At 45.6% G+C, this 16,258-nt stretch overlaps 1 protein-coding gene across 18 annotated transcripts in view; it reads left to right on the forward strand.

Moving 5' to 3' along the window:
* Positions 1-16,258, forward strand: part of MARK2 (microtubule affinity regulating kinase 2) — a 662,301-nt gene that overhangs the window by 181,313 nt on the left and 464,730 nt on the right. The window lies entirely within an intron of this gene.

A 16,258-nucleotide genomic window follows, 5' to 3' on the forward strand; every position in this document is an offset into this window, starting at 1 on the left:
GCAAGAGGTAGAACTATTGGCGTTGGATATGACAATGTCTTTTACCCATGTGTTATGGAGTTGATGTATGTGGTGTGGGGTGGAATTGTGTGGGTTGGATTGGAATTGTGTGGGTTGGATTGGAATTGTGTGGGTTGGTTTGGAATTGTGTGGGTTGGATTTGTGTAGCATGATGCAGTTGAATTGTATAGTGGAATTATGTGGATAGTAATTGTGTGGTATTTAGTGTACTGGAATTATGTGGAGTGGAATTGTCATGGAGTGTAACTGCGGTATGGGATTTTGTGGTGTGGAGTGGTATGTTGTGAAGCTAAATTGTGCTGGTGAATTTTGTGGCATGATGTGGAATTTTCTGGTGTGGATTTGATGTGTTTTGTGTATTTGTGCTGTGTTGAATTATGTGGTTTGGAATGGCAAACACAGATCTGTAGGTGATCTTCAGAAGAGTGGCAGGAGAAGGGCTATCTCCACAGGTTTGCTGTACTGAGGCAGGACATTGGTCCACTATAGCGGAGTTGTGGTTTAGAAGCAACCTGCGTAAAAGGGAAGGATGTCAGGAACCCCCCACAAGAAACATTACAGATTGTTTGGACAAACACACCTTCACATGCAAGCTACATGAGAGGTAGAGCAAAGCCCCCAGAATGCGTGCCATATGGGAACTCGCCAACAATGTGTGCATTGGACAGAATTGAGGGATATATGGGCTCTATGGAGGGATTGGTACTAGAAAAATATCAGCAAGCACACTAAAGAAATGCTGGAGGGAAGTTTTTCCCACATGGGCACACACTAGAGCGGTAGAATGACTAAGTCATTGCCACCAGTGTATTGTAGAGAAGCAGGAAGAAAGGGCCTTTATATCAAACAGAATGGTTGAAGGGCAAAAGCACTAGGCAATCTGCGGGAGCGCAATAGAGGGGTAGGAAGCCATGCCAACTGCCGCATAGCCTGCTGATCGCAGAAGGCTGCCACAGGAGTAAATGCTTAGTTGCTCAGCAAGAAGCTGCCGGCTCTGGCTTGTATTGTTCTGCTGTAGGAGGAAGGCCTTGGTGAGGCGGTGGGTTGCCATGTCTAACAATGGACAGGGCCACTCAGGGGTGCTTTTCCAGTGACAATGGCAGGGTTGAGGGCAGGTGTCCCAGACCTGCCTGCTGCAGGAACTGGTGAATTCTGCGGTGCGTGTTGGCAGGAACCTGTTTTTCAGGGACACAGAACCAGAGGTTCAGAGAGCTGCTAGGTATAGGCACATAGAAGGGCTAGGCATGACGCCGCCATCCCTGAGCAGATAACTGGGCGGCCCATCTTATAACGATGACTTTTGCAACCTACCAGCTGGATGCCTTCAAACCTATCACGTAACTACACAACATAAGGGCATTACAGCAAAAAGCATGTACTCCTAAAATAAGTCCGATCCTGTTCCTGACAGCGGCCACTATGGCAAGGCAATGCAAATTTATTCCTCAAGTGTGCTGTGGCTTCCTGACAGATAATTAGCAATGCACAATTCAGGCTGCACCTGAGAAAAATTATGAGTTCAGCGGCGCTGTGGAGGTTTGGTATGCTTTGTGAGATGACGCAATGAAAAGCGATGGGGGCAGAGAACACGACAGTTGAAATCTAGGCCGTCAGTGTGGTGCTCTCGGTTTTATTGTCCCTGTGGGACAGGCTGTTGCCAGTGTGAGGCGTGTATGTGTAAGGCCAGTGATCCCATAGTCGGTACTAGGCTGTTGTATTACAGCGGTGTTCTGTACTGCTTATAGTCTAAGTATGCTTTGCGGGTCTTAAGCCCATGGGTGGGGCAGCGCCTATGCTATTGGACATTGAGTATGTGGGAGTGCCCCACCCCCTTACTGCTAGTCAATTAGAAATGATATTGTTAGTACTGTTGGGGGTAGTAAGCGCTATATATAAATGCAAATACTGTAGGGAGAACAAGAGGTAAGTGGGTAGGGATAGTTTATCGCTTATCTGTTAATGCCCTTGCAGCAGAATTAAATGTGCAGTGCCAAAAGATGAAGGGTGTCGGCCATGAAGCTGGTGCCACGCTGATCAGCAAAAAGTAAGATGCGTGCAGAAAAATAGAAAGAGGCGTGGCCTTCCGAAGCGGCCCCATGCCGAACAAGCATTGGCATAGCCAATAGGTCTCGCCTTTGGGGCCTTATAAGTGTTTAACCATGCAACAGTTAATGTTGTTGCACCAAGGATATTGTGCTGCATAACTAAATACTTATAAGGTCCCAAAAGCGAGACCTATTGGCTATGCAAATCCTGGGACTCCTAAATTAACTTAATAAAAAAACAGTGTAACCTTAGATGAGAGGTGGCTACCAAAGACTTTCTAATAGTTCCACTGGTGTCAAGTGTAAGGAGTGCCTTGTATAGTCGTTTCATGTATCTGCCTATCTGTGCATCAATTGAAGCAGGCACGGGTATCTGCGGAGAGGAACAACTAATGCAAAGCTTGAACGCCCTTTAACTGTACAGCGGTTCTAACCTGCCCCGCTGCTTTTTGATTCCCACGTTTCGCCAGTCGCCGCAGACGTCATTAGGGGCCAGTTTAAGCGCGAGCGCGATTTTCCCGACGAACAAGCGCCATGGGTGAATGTGCAGCACAGACGAGCGCTCAGTCAGCCTCGGAGCGTGGAAAAGGAGGGAGTTTATGTGGCAGAACAAAGCACCTGCGTGCTCTGTCAGCTCATGGGTCACGGGAAGCGAGCGCAGTGTCGTAAAATCCTGTCAAGAGCATCGGTGCTCCCCCGTCATGAGGTCTGTTTGTGAGGATGTCCAGGGACGGAGCTGTGTAAATCATTACACGGCAGCACAATTCAAGTGACCGCTAACGCTGGACCTGTGTATGTTAGTTTTATTTTTACATACCATTCTGAACAGAGCAGCATATTTCATTCAGAGCTCGTTACACTATAAAAGAAAATGTTATATTGCACCAGGAAGTTTCAGGTTTTTTCTAATTCCAAGTCGTATTTTCCATTATGTATTCTTTATGTATATAGCCAGTATTATTTTTTGTATTCATTAACGAAAATTAGGCATATTTACTAAATGTCCCCCTGTGACCATGGACTGCTTCAGTGTGAAATGAAACCAGCATTGGCCGCGCGGGCGAGACGCCATATGTGGTGGGGAGGGGGATAAGCGGGAGTTGTGTGCGGGCGCAGCCAAAGCTTGGAAAACAAGCATTGGCCGCGTTCGGAAAAAGTGAAACCTCCAGATGGCGCCTCGGGCGCTGAAAGCTGCCAGCTGCGCGCATGCACGCTCGCGTGAACGCAAGCGCTAGGCCGTGTGGCAGCACTTTCAAAACCCGTACACTAAATGTCTCGGCCAGACCAGCGCATGCGCTGGGTCAGGCGAGACCTATAAATGAAGCGTGGCATCCCTGAAGCGGCACTGCGCTGATAAAGATAAACACACAAACCGTGAGAAACCAACCAAAAAAATAGTGCACCGACACTAACAGAAATGCACATAAGATAACCAATATGTGTAACAGGGCCAGTAGCAAAGGGGCGAGAAGAACACACTGAAAGGAGGGACAAATGTGAACAATTGACCACAGAAATGAAAGGAATTTCCATAGACGCATAGAGGAACTAATCAATAGTGATGGGGATGCTAAAAGCCCACAGAGGAGATGCAGCATATCCAGAGAGACTGCGCATGCGCTGCCTAAGCTTGACCTAAAAATCGTAACTGCAGTTGCACTTGTACCATCTCGCAACTGGTGAACTAAAGCTACCTTTTGGAAGTAATGGTAAACTTGCGAGTGTGATGCTGACCCTGCATTTATGCTGAACTACGTCTTTGCTCACTGCAGATGAGTAGTGTGTTTTTTTGGGGGGCCTGATGCATCAGTTACAGTGTAGGTCTTCCATAATGCATTTTATTTTGTACATATTGCAGTATCCCTAAAGCCACCTGAAGGGTGCAGTGCCTGATCGATGTAAGCATGTGGTGGGTGATTTTAACCTCAGATGGTTTTACTTTTGCAGACGAAGTAAAGGAAAACTTGTGGCATTAATGTGAACTTCGAGTTTCAATGATTGCAGAACACACTAGGTACAATAACATTCTCCCAGTGTCAAGGAAGGCTTCATGCAGCGTTTTGTGGATAACCTATCCTAACTGCTCCCTTTGCCAATCTTCCATGTAGCTTTTATTTTTTTTTGAGTGACTAACCTATTAGCTCTCTTCCAAAACTGTAGAGTTGAGGTGCTCGTTCTACACCATTTTTTCACCCAAAGTTCTATCTGGTGTTTACATATTGAGGACCCATTTCTATTTTCTGTTTAAGGGACCTTGTTCCAGCACAATTGGAGAGGCCATCCGATTTTGCTTAAGATTTTGTCAGCATACCTCAAACGGTAACCAAATGGTGAGAAAAACGTTAGGGGAAAAAAACCAAAGTTGATTTTAGCAAAGTCCGTAACAGGGGGTGTGGAGGTGAATTCATTTTTTTAAAATTTATTAAAGTGACAGGTGACTCATTGTTATCTGCTGCGCTGTCGAATTTTGCCCCAATCTCTGCAGACGCGCGTTGGTGCGTCTTATGCTTTTTTTTGCCTGTGTGGTTTGGGTGGCTTTGGTTCTTGCAGAATACGCTGAGAGGCTGCTGGATCCGATTACCAGGGAGGTTGGGGGACAAGTAGGCCTTTCCTCCGTTATCCATCTTGTGAGTGAGCAAGTTATCAGAATTTAATTAGGTTAAGTTGGACTAAGGGGCACGTCCTTCTCGGGTTCCTAAGAAGATAGTTGGCTTTCCTGTGTGCTTGGTAGTGACTGACTACCTTTGTGTGGCGTTTTTAAAATAAAATATTTGATTGATTACCACCTATGGTAAGTTTACATATATACCTCTCGTCCACAATCACCAGTGCTTATACACCATATACTCAGTAGACATAGCGGCTTGCTGGTGAAAGCAGGTATTGCCCGGTGTTACAATAACGTTTTTTGCACTGGCACTGTAGTGCCAATCTACATATGCAGGGCAGTTTGAATATTAAGATAACCTATAGTGTTTTCCAGACTCCTACGCAAATATATACTTAGTGTTCGGCACATGTGCGTAGAGTGGACATTTTCACCACTCCATTGTTATCTGTCTGTACACGTTGTCCACCCTCTCAAAGGAGCACCTCTCCCAGAGGTCCACATCCAAGGGCTGTTAGAGATTCGACCAGTTTCCGAAGCCCGATAGGTGCAACTAAGATGTATTGTACACATTCCTCACGTAGCATTAACAGCTATTTATTCCAACAGTGTATGGCCGTTGCTTTCAGATAGGGTATTTGTTGGTGTTCTTACTCTATAGATACCACACCCCTTATGTTAGGAAGGGGAGGAGGGGAGATGGCATAGTTCACCAGTATTTAGATTCATTTGTTTGTGAGGTAGGCGGCCATTTGGCATTGCATTGCTGCTGTTCTATTGTATAGTAATATTCATAGTTTGGTACCAGCCTCCTCTGTAATAATGGGGCTGGAGTTACCGGGGTCCATTTCCCTGATCTGAGCTGTATTAGCTGGTATATAATCTAAAGAAAATAACCGGTGGGATATGACCACATTGGGCACTACAATCTCCACCCATCTGTGATGTGGAAAATACATTCCTCACCCATATTGTATTCTTCCTAGCTCCAAATTATCTACGCATATTGCCCACTATTCGGTGTGAAGTAGTGTGGTAAATGTAAAGGCCCAGATATTTAAATGCAGTCGGTGTTATTAATTAGATGGACTTGAAGGAGAAATACTTGCTCACTTTCGTATTCCTTGTTTTTAAAGCTACAGCTAACTCGGTGCATGCATAGCTGTTGTTGGGTACGGAGGTGAGCAGCTGGGTTTTAGTCAGATGGTGTAACGCGATTGACCCTCTGGCTCCAGAGGCAAAAGGGTTTTTGTGATCATGCAAGTTCGGCGTTCAGTGCCAGTGCTCACTCCCTCTGAAGCACAAAGTGGGTTCTTAACAAGAGCACCTTTGGAAAGAATTGTCTTTTGTCTTCTAGTATCAGTCAGGTACCCGAGTTACCCCTCTAATTGCTACCATTTGGCTTTCCCATTTGAGCTTTGTGTTCTTGTCCTCAGCAAGTACAATATTAAACTCTAATTGTAAAAGTAATGGGGATAGGATGTGAGATAGTTGGAAAAGATGGTTTGGCCAAACTCCGGGTCCTGTTGCCCTGCTTGGAAGTGAAGTGAATTTTTCAGCATTTATTATGTGCACCAACACTGCGCTTTGCTAGTAGCTTTTGAATAATGGGTAATAGTATACAGATAAAGGTAGCTGCAACAGATACGCAAGCAAAGCCAGTCAAAAACAGGGGACCAATGTAGAAGCAGTAAATGCCATTAAACAATGCAGGCAGTAGAGTGTATAATGTGGCTAAGGTAAAGATTGGTTCTTCTTACTGTACTTCAGACTCAATCCATCACCCAACAAAAGCAGGTAATAAAGAGGCGCTCACCAAATCAAAATCCTGCCACTACTGATGGATCTCATGAACTCATCTTCCTCATACTTCTGTCTGCACTTGGACACATTTAGGTGTGTCATATGGCATACCCAGTGGACAATAGACTGAGATACTACTGTGACCCTCAGCTGCATCATTCGCTGGCATTAAACTTTTGGCACAGCAGGCGTAGCAAAAAACATCAGTGTTAATGTGTTGGGCTGTTGTGCGCAGACAAGGCGCAGTCTGCTATACTTCCTTGACAGGAAAGAAAAGCGACCCGCAATCTTGGCATCACATATCCCTTTCGTTCTTCCTCCCATTGTAGCTCCATTTGTTCTAGAATGTGAAACCTTCACCCATATAAAAAATGAATAGCTGATTAAAGCTAAAATACTGTTAGTTTGGCATAATGCTTAGGGTTCTGTCGAGTTTTGCTCTCTTAAATTGCTCACATTCTAATCTAGAGCGTATTCCTGTTCATTTCACCTGATAAATGGCAGCTCCCTTCACTTTCCAAGAGTTGTTTCAATCAAGGGCATGTGTAGGTAGATGTCTAAGGCAACAGATTTTTAATGTTTCAACTGTGCCGCTTGTTTCACTTTCTGTTTTATTCCCACACGTCTTCACCTTCCCAAAGTTTACTCTTGATAATCTTTTTACCTCATATAGTGGAGGAGCCCTCGGCATCAAAGTAAGGAAAGTTACGGTTTATGATTCTAATCCTGTCAATTATTACTCACTCTCCCAGTATCAGCAGTTAGCCTTTTTACCAGCATTCAGCTCGTATTGTAGTTAACCAGCAATATCGAATTAGGAACAAAGGTTAGCATGCGACTATGTGAATATCTTTGTGGATAGGCAGACACTAGCCCTCTGAACCACATGTTGTTTTCAAATGAGATTTTTGTGTAAGGATCGATTTCTGATCCCAGTACTGAGTTGTGGTAGTTTCACGTGCAGTAATTGTAGACAACCAAAGGTTGAAAGTACTGTAGTTGTGGCAAAGGTAGATTTTGCAACCTCCACAAGTGACCTCTTTCTAGGTCCTAGTCCATAATGAAATTGTCATAATGTGATGGCAAGCCATTTTAGGGTTCACACTCCTCACTGTGCAGACAGCGGTGCCTGCGCATTATTTTTAGGCCCAGCCTGGGCATGCGGTTTTAGAGTATGGATTTGAAGCTCCACCCACTCCCCCCCCCCCCCCCCCCCTCCCTATTTTTCATTGGATTGTGTCATTGTCAACTGTAAACTGTGGCTTTTCATTAGTAAATGCAAAAACAGTGGATGGACAGAATGCAGAACAATGTCATACATTCACCCCAGTACAGAGATCTGGGCCTAAATCCATCGTTTTTTTGCTCGCCATTCCAGTTTGAACCCAGCCATATGCAAATCAGTCTTGACCCTGTGCCTCATGGTTACAGTCCAGCCCGAACTGCCAATCCAGGTCCTCCCTGGACTGGAAACAAGCATCCTAGGACCGGTTTTGGGGTTTCACCCCTCTTCGGCCAGGATAGCTTGATTCCAGTGGCATGGAGAGCATGGGACCCACGTCTGGGCATACCCGTCCCACTTGGGATGACAAATGCAAAAACAACAGTTGATAGAATGCAGAACATTGTCATACATTCACCCCAGTACAGAGAATCCGGTCCTAGGATGCTTGTTTCCGGTCCAGGGAGGACCTGACTTGGCAGTTCGGGCTGGACTGTTCCCATGAGGCACAGGGTCAAGACTGATTTGTATATGACCAGGTCTAAACTGGGGTGGCATGGTGAGCAAAAGAATGATGGATTTAACCCATATCTCTTGACTGGGGGTGAATGTTTTGATTTGTTCTGCATTCCGTCCATCAATTGTGTGTCTTTTGCTTTTCATTAGTAGTCCTGCCTTATTTCCGCCTTGTCTTATTTTGTAACATCCCATGAGGACACCCCCTGTTATGTGTGGTGTAAACCAGTAGGCTTTAATTGGAGCCTCCGAATACTATTTTCCTGCCTGCTGTTGCAGACAAGACACGCTCTCTCCTAACGCATGGGTGCCAAGTGCATTTGCAATGCAATAGGTCTCGAATTTGCAAGAGTTTATGCTATTGGCATTGTAAATGGTAATGGCTTTTATCTGTTTTAAAAACAACTCGTAAATGAAATGCATTATAATTTACAATGCCATTAGCTCAAACTCACGTAAATGTTATGTTATTTTAATTTGTAAAGCGCGCAGCTACTCGAAAGTGTCCCGGCGCTGTGTGCTGCTGGGGAACCCATCCTGGCTTTCCCTGTGAGATGGACCCTGCTGGGCATCTCCAAGGTGAAGACAAGCATCCCTGGCGCTGATGGGGTCGTAAGTGGAGATTAAGCAAGCTATTGCCCAGAGTTGCTGAGTGGGATCCATGGTTAGCGTAGGCACCGAGGCAAGAATTATCGTGTCCGCTGACCTTGGCCCAAGACCCTGCCGCGTCGGGAATCTAACCCTGGTCCCGGGCCGGCTTCTGCTTCTGGGTTTGCCGCCTCTAACCAGTGAGCCACACCAATCCACAAATGAGACCTATTGCATTGCAAATGCTTGATTCCTTTTTTTAACTGTCCTTTTTTTTCCTGTCCGATATTACAGCTCTAAGTCTGCTTAGACTTAGTGTTTGTGCTATTGTGTAACCAAGAGATCAAAGGGATCAGTTAGTTAAAATTGCCCTGTGCGATTTATTACCGCCTCCTAGAACGAGAATAAACCAGGTAAATAAGCAGTGGATTTTATTAGAACCCTATTTATGTCTAAAGTGCCAGCGTGTTCCTGCCTATCAAAAAATAGCCAGTCATGGCCTTGGGCATTTGCCAGCACAAGCCTGGACCCCTACGTTGTAATAACTGTCTTTTGTCCTCATTTGTGTAAACACTAACGAAAAAAAAAAATACAACCTTAATACTGGCATAGTTTGTAGTTACGTCTTTGATGTAATAAACTGTGGGAGAATGGATGGATATTTGTACCATAATATGTTGCAAGATCAATCATTTGGATGGCACACCACCCTACCGACTCCCTAAACTCCTGGTCACCATTTTAACTGGCACTATAACTCTGACTTCAAACAAGTCTTTTTGCCACTCTCCCGTTTTTGTTTGTTGGATTTCTGTTTCACCTTTGAATTGTTGTTTTGGGGGGCTTTGTGAATTTTTGGCAAATTTGCAGGCACTTGGGTTCGAATCATGTGAGATGGCAGTCATTATGTCAGGAGCTGCTGAAAAAGTAGAATAAATGGCAGGTATTCATTTCATTGCTAGCTTACTTTACTTGAAACCTTGTGTCTGTCTCCTTTAGGCATTGAGAAACATTGACAGTAAGAAGGAACGAAGATAAGTTTTTTTTTATATGTCTGAGGACTTGTTCTCCGTTCTATGGGATAACATTGTACAAAATCCCAGGTGTTCTTTGGTGTATATTGTTGTACGATGTAGACACTTTAAATTCTTTTTACTTAGTATCTCAGCTCAAGACTGTACTAGGATTTTGTTTTTATTTTCTGCTGTGCCTAACACAGAGTGCTTCACCTTTATGTAAATTCATACCTAGTACTAGTTCTGACGGGACATTGGGTGTGAATATTATGATTATGCCCAATTGTATCTTAATTCAACCCAACATTTAGCTCCTGGGTGAAGCACCCTTATTTCGTTTTCAGGCTCATGCATTTCTGAGCACCACAAGAGATCAGTTCTCACGGGGTTTCAATTGCATGTGTTCTCAATGCTTTATTATGATTCTGTACTAGCTTTGAGCTGTTGGCTGCCAGCCCTTCTTTAGAGTATTCCGTTACCCCTTTCGGCCTGTAATCAGTTATTTTTCTTCTGACCTATGGCTCCTTATCTACATTCTTTACATCTTGACCTGAAAGGGCTCGGCTCAGAGTCAAGCATACAATGGGAGTAACTTTGGTTATGCAGTTGGAGTGCAGTTGTATCAGAGGCTGTCTACCGTCTCTATCAACAGCTACTACAAATGCTGCCCCAAACCCAGTCACTGCCTTAATAATGATGGAATCTTCTCCGGTGTAGCTGGATCTCCCATATTTCGGAGCAAAATTCCTTTATATAATTTACTTGAATTTTTTTCTTTAATGGTTGTGATGTATAGAAGACCCCCACAGCCTCTGTTGGTAATTTTTGGTTACACTATTCAGTGCCCACTATTTGAGAATACATTGCTTTTTCATCACTTTTGTGACTGGTGCTACAATCTTTTAGCATTTTAATTTTTTTATGTACCAGTATTGGCTGTATCCCATGAAATTGTTGTTAAATGGATCATCGCCTTCCAAATCTATCTGAGAGATTAAAGCTACCCCTTTATGTGAGTTCTTTAGTTGCCGAGAGCACCCATTTATATAGGTCCCTGGGTTGAGAGCAGACCATTGAGGTGAAATCTTTAGGTACCGTGACCAGCACCTTTGACGGTCTTCTCCGGGGACGAAAGGACCCTTTAACATCTTCTTGTGATTCTGGTATGTTTCTATGGTTATTTGAGCTTGCTTTATGAACAGGGCTGCTCTGCTCATAGAACAAGCTGCAATGGCTAAAAAAAACTAACCCCTTAGACAGAAAACAAACCGTGGTATACAGGTACACTGGTTTGTGCTCTTGTGGATATTGGCTGTGGTTCTACATCTAGTTCAGCTTGAATTGTCAGCAAGGCACCCCTGCTAATAGATTAATCTTAGCTGGACAGATAAAAGTGCAATAGAGAAGTATGAAAACTACGAACAGGAGTATAACAGGGCAGGGTTAGTGAGTGCAAGGTGGGGTCAGCAGGTAGCTAAAAAAACTAAATGTTCAGAAACTTTTGTTTTGTATGAAAGGGCAGTTTGATCACCACAGATGTCAGTGTGAATGGAGGCTCATTTGACGCACTGGTGAAAAACGATGAACATATATATTATTATGAAATCTGTTTATTAGCATTTGTTAATATAGACATAGCATACATCATAAATGTAATAACCCACAGGCAATGAGTCTGGTACTCGGAGGAGTATCCGCCAATCGTGAATGCGGTGAGCCGCAGCATCCATCGCCACTACGAGGCGTGGAGTAATGCAAACTGATAAGTGTCAGGGCCACCGCCCGCATTTGAACAGATTCATGGAACAACCGAAATGGGGTAAAAGAAAACAGGTTAAACAACAGAAGCCCAACAGAACAGCAGCAGCAGGTTCGATCTTAGACCATACGACCCTCAGGATACCCCCTCAGTCCATTCCCCCCCCCCCCCCCCCACGACCCGGCCCCCCCATCCCCTGTGACATATCGTTCTATGGAAGGCAATTGTCATTGTCCGCACATCCGCCCGGTTCGGCTAGGACCTCCCCGCCAATCCCCAGAGTGGGTCTCCCAGGCTCACCTCCATTCCCCTCCCCTCCAGGAAGTGGCTCCGCAGTATGTGTCCCACAGGGTCCCAGGGCATCCCCATCCAGCTGCATCAGGACCTGCAAGTGTACGTCCCATTGATTCGCTATGGGTGTGCGTCTGAGGCCTAACGTTTCCTCTCGCAAGAGAGCCGTACCCTCCGCCCCCGCCCACACTAGCAGGGAGCTCCGCCACGCCTGCGCCCGATGGGGCTCAGCCGCCTTCCAGCGCTTAGTAATTAACCGCTTCGCCACAATCAGGCCCAGGTCGAGGAAACGACAGGCAACCTTCGTGGGGGGAGTTCTACGAAACAAGTGTAACAGACAGGCTGGCCAGTCCCGCCGCGCCAGCGGACCGACGCAAGTACGTAACGCTCCATGCACCGTCCGCCAGTATGAGTCGAGCGCTGGACCAGTGCACCAGTCCAGCATCCAGAGCCTTGCAGCGTGGGCATTCAGCGTCCGCCCGGTGGAAATAGCAATTGATGGAGTCGGGAGTGAGATATGCTCTGTGCAGTATGAAGTACTGGATTTGGCGAAACCGCAGGTTCCTGGGGACCCGCGTGGGCCCCCGTAGCGTATCCCTCCATTCCTTGTCGGTCATGGGGCGGTCCAGATCCACTTCCCATTTACCCCGCAATGGAGACCGGTCCGCCGCCACCAGCGTGCGCAAGGAGGCCGCGAACCAGCGAATCATTTGACCGCCCCGTCCCATGACGTGGAGGTACTGCATCATGAGGTGTTGTGCCGGTTCCTCCTGAAGAGCACCCCACCGACTCGTCAGCGTCGCGATTAGCGAGCGGTGACGGAGGAACTGACCGGCCGCTAACCCCGTCTCCTCCGCCAGTTGAGCGAATGAACATATATATTATATAAAACACAAACTTTATTGCAAATGTTGGTTTCATAGGTTAAACTTTACATTATAGTCATGCATGGAAACAGTATAATAAGTGAGCATATATTTCAGTTTAGCAGATTGTATATAGGAAAAGCATCCTACCATTTCATCAAGCAATGTGTATTTATAGTAGGATTGGGCCCCATCCTACGACGGTTATTTCTGTGAACGCCATTTGATAAAAAATGTTGTACACACAACTTTTAAAAGTGTATGGGTTTCACACAGTATGTATGAGATGGGCTGCGGCAAAATGTGCAAAAAGTGTGTTTGAGAGAATGTGTTTTATACAATTCTTTTTAAAAGGCATGTTTTTTTCTTCTGTCCACATAATCCCCCACCTCACATTCAATCTCTGCATGCACCAGCATAGATGTGGCCCTCGGGCACTCCCCAGACTTTACTTTTGGCCCCTGAGAAAATGTACCCATGGGGAGACCGCAAACCGAGAAAGGAGAATACTGACGCTGCCCCTGGCCCTCAATACGCACACATGACTTTAGCACCGGTCCCTGGAGGGGCTTTAAAGACTCGGCGGTGAAGCCGCAGCGCTTGACGCGCATGGGGCATGCCCGGGCTTGGCCCGGGCGAAGACCGGCCAAGACGGGCCCGTCTTAGACCATCAGAGGCCGGGCTGGGCCACAGCTCTTTCATCTACACACTAAGGTACTGTGATTTGATGGTAACTTTGAGGAGGAAGAAATCTGAATAAGGATTCTGTAGATATTTGAATTTCCACCGCCTTATACTTACCGGATAAGGCGTTTCTAAGCTGTATTGTTAATAGATATTGTAATCTTTTCTTTTAGCTGAACCCTTTGGTGCTGTATCTTATATTTGGTATATATTTTTCATTTTCTTTTTTCCTTGTGATTTAATTGTAACATAGATAGTCTGGGGAAGAGAAAAATGGCAAGCATCCAGAATAAAAAGCTAGCTAAATCAGAGGAGCATTCCCGCCAGTCCCTACTTAGCTATTTAACTTGGGCCGTGGGTGCCATAGAACGGCAGATTATAACGGTCGAAGAAGCTTTAAAACCTGGAACAGATGAGGGTGCTTTAGTGGTAGTTAGTTCTAACCAGTTAGTTCTACTGCAGCCGCTGCACCCCCTTTAAGCACTCAGCAATGTCAGGCATTAGCTTGCTTTTTTACTGAGAAAATTGACAAAATTATCTCAGACATCAACACCAAAATATCTAACGCTGACCCACCCCTTCCATCTAACCCCTGCCTACCTCACCCCACTGCTGCTGACAAAAACCTGCTGGAATCCTGGCCGAATCTCTCACTGGAGAATCTCAAAGGAATCCTTAAATCTGTCAAGTCTGGCTCCCCTAGGGACCCCATCCCTATTAAAATTATAAAACAATTGGATGACCAGTCCCTGAATATCATTGCCAACATTTTAAATTTGTCCTTCGACCTCGCCACTGTCCCGGCCTTATGGAAGCACGCTATGGTGACACCCCTCTTGAAAAAGCCTAATGCAAACCCAGAAATACTGGCCAATTATAGGCCTATATCTCTGCTCCCTGCTCTCTCTAAGTGCCTCGAGAGACACGTACATTCCACGCTAGCCACTTTTGCAGAAGAAAACTGTTTACTCCACCCTTCGCAATCTGGTTTCAGGGCTGGTTTCTCGACGGAGACCGCCCTGTTAGGTGTCACCGAAAATATCCGACAACTCCTTGACCAAGGCCAAACGGTAGCACTCGTGCTATTGGATCTAAGTGCGGCGTTCGATACCATCTCCCACGAAACGCTCCTTAGAGAACTACACACAAATGGCATAAGAGGAAAGGCTCTGGAATGGATTAAATCCTTTCTGGCTAACAGAACCTTTCAGATCGCATCAGCACAGGCCGAGTCAGACTCTCTACCTGCAGCTCATGGAGTGCCACAGGGGTCTATCCTGAGCCCTCTGTTTTTTAATATTTATCTAAAACCATTAGTAGAACTTGTTGAGAAGCTAGGGCTAACGCTCATGAACTACGCCGATGACACCCAAATCATTTTTTCCCTGTCTAACTCTTGTCCCCACTCCCCGTCGCTACTCAAGGAAGGACTACTAAAAATACTGAACTGGATGACAGCAAACCAGTTAAAACTGAACGGGGACAAGACGGAAATTCTGATTTTGGGAAAAGACAACGAACTCTGGAACCCCGCGCATTGGCCAGAACAGATGGGCACCCTTCCTACCCCGGTGCCCCATGCTCGTAATCTGGGCTTTCTACTAGACAATGCCTTATCCATGGATAAGCAGGCCAGCAAAGTTACCGGATTGTGCCTCACCATAATCAGATGGCTGAGGAAAATCCTGTGGATGTTGCCTTCGTCAACACAGAAGACCGTAGTCAATGCCCTTATCACATCCAGGCTTGACTACGGCAACATCCTTTACTTAGGCGCAAATAAATCAGTCATTGGACGCCTGCAAGTGGCACAAAATGCCGCAGTCAGACTCCTATGCAAGATTCCCAGGAACGCTGGAGTCTCGAACCACCGCCGGGACCTCCATTGGCTCAGGATTGAGAACAGAGTTCGTTTCAAGGCTTTGAACTATATGTTCAAAATAAAAACTGGTGGAGCCCCAAAATACCTCCAATCCCTTGCCTGCCTCTACACACCAAAGAGAAACCTCCGGTCCCAGACAGCAGCACGGTTCTGTATACCTAGGTTCAAACGTGCAAGATCAGGGGGCAGATCCTTTGCCTATCTTGGACCGACCCTATGGAACTCTCTTCCTCCAAACATTCGGAAGGAAGATAACCACCTTAGCTTCAGAAAGCTTGTAAAGACCTGGCTATATGAACAGTAACCACTCAAAATCCCCCCTCCGTCTTTTGCCTTTTCTTTTCTAGCTGTGTCCAGGCGCCGGGAAACCCTTCTTGGGTAGCTGTCGCGCCCTACAAATTGACAAAATAAATAAATAAATAACCAAATTGAGGTTCAGAGAAGTATTTTGGGGGCAAATGGTTGTGTGGTTAACATTTCGGCCCATTTATCAGGTAGCGAGCAGGAGTACGGTGTGCAACAACCACCACCACCGAATAAGCGCGCAAGGAACTCTGATAACTGCCCCTGTAATCCTAAGGAACCAGGCCCGTTGACTGGGAGGTCTTCTCCTAAAGCTCGTAAAAAGGTCCCTAAAAAGATAAAGCCCACCTCAACCAATAAAAACGAAAATTGGGAAAAATCATTAGTTGGCTCCAATATGCGTACACAGAGTGAGGTTGGAAAGCTAAAAGTAAAACTGGAAGCTCTGGATTTGTTAATTAGAGCCTAAGTAATTTGACATCTAGAATAGGCACTATGGAGGTAACTTTAGCTAAATGTTTGGACACATTACAGACCCCAGTGCCTGAGGGTACGTGCATGCCTGCCCAAACGAGTAATCATGACCATCAAATGAACAGCACAAGGCCAAATAACACTAGTTCTGTCCCAGCTACTCATAATCTATTAGGACAT

The sequence above is a fragment of the Triturus cristatus genome, chromosome 9, assembly GCF_964204655.1.
Source record: "Triturus cristatus chromosome 9, aTriCri1.1, whole genome shotgun sequence".
In the NCBI taxonomy this organism is placed as follows: Eukaryota; Metazoa; Chordata; class Amphibia; order Caudata; family Salamandridae; genus Triturus; species Triturus cristatus.